Source organism: Acyrthosiphon pisum, unplaced genomic scaffold (assembly GCF_005508785.2).
Source record: "Acyrthosiphon pisum isolate AL4f unplaced genomic scaffold, pea_aphid_22Mar2018_4r6ur Scaffold_21441;HRSCAF=23996, whole genome shotgun sequence".
NCBI classification, from domain to species: Eukaryota; Metazoa; Arthropoda; class Insecta; order Hemiptera; family Aphididae; genus Acyrthosiphon; species Acyrthosiphon pisum.
In genome coordinates this window covers 49,378-50,337 of record NW_021770909.1, presented here as the reverse complement: position 1 = coordinate 50,337, position 960 = coordinate 49,378, and positions in this window count along the sequence as shown.

Genomic DNA, 960 nt, shown 5'->3' with positions numbered 1-960 from the left:
CATGCGATTCTTTCCTGCTACAGTAATTTTTATAGCGTAATATCATTTGATAAATATGTATATATATTTTTGCTTAATATGCTAATTATCATAATATATTTTTAATTCTAATTTCCCCCTTCTATTAATTACTACGCTATCTTAAGATTAAATTCTAAAAATAATACTAAAAAAAAAATGTTTTGTGTGTTTATATTTACTATATTATTATTACTACCTACGTCTACATATCTATTGTTTATCTTCCTGTCTTAAATTCGGCCAGTTAAATTGCCGTTTTATTTTCTTAACTGTGCGGTTCGTACCGGCGTGCCCCCCTAAGAGAGAGTCGTGAAATTGTTTAAAAATTGTCAATTTTTCGTCATCGCTGAATTGTAGTCTTGCACAAATTATCATTCCTATATCCGTACTACAAAAATATATCTAATCATTGATCGAACTTGAGTCCAGTGTAGTCCATCTTTGTGTCCCAATTGGTTCATTGCTAATTTCTTTACTGAATGTTTCATACAAAAGTACTTTAAGTTTAATAGTGCTAAGTGCATGTTCTCGTAGGTTGCCAATTGCTTCTCCTTAGTTTTGGTAATCAAAAACTCGTTTGGTGACTCTAATAGTTCCCCGTGTACTTCTTTAACGTTTTTGTTCGTAATAATAGTTGATCCGGTTTTTTCCAAAAATGTCGCGTAACTTTCGTCCTTTATTTCTTTGATGGTATACATTCTACTTAACGCGTCTACATTGGAGTTTAAGATTCCGGGTTTAAATTTTATTTCGTAATAATATTCTTCTAGTAATATTATACGTCACCTGACTAATTTAGAAAGTGGGTCCTTTAAGTTAAATAGCCACGTAAGTGGTCTATGATCTGTAAGTATTATACATTTTCTACTGTAAAGATATGGTCTAAATTTATTTACTCCAAGAATAATGGCCAAACATTCTAGTTCGGTCGTCTAATAA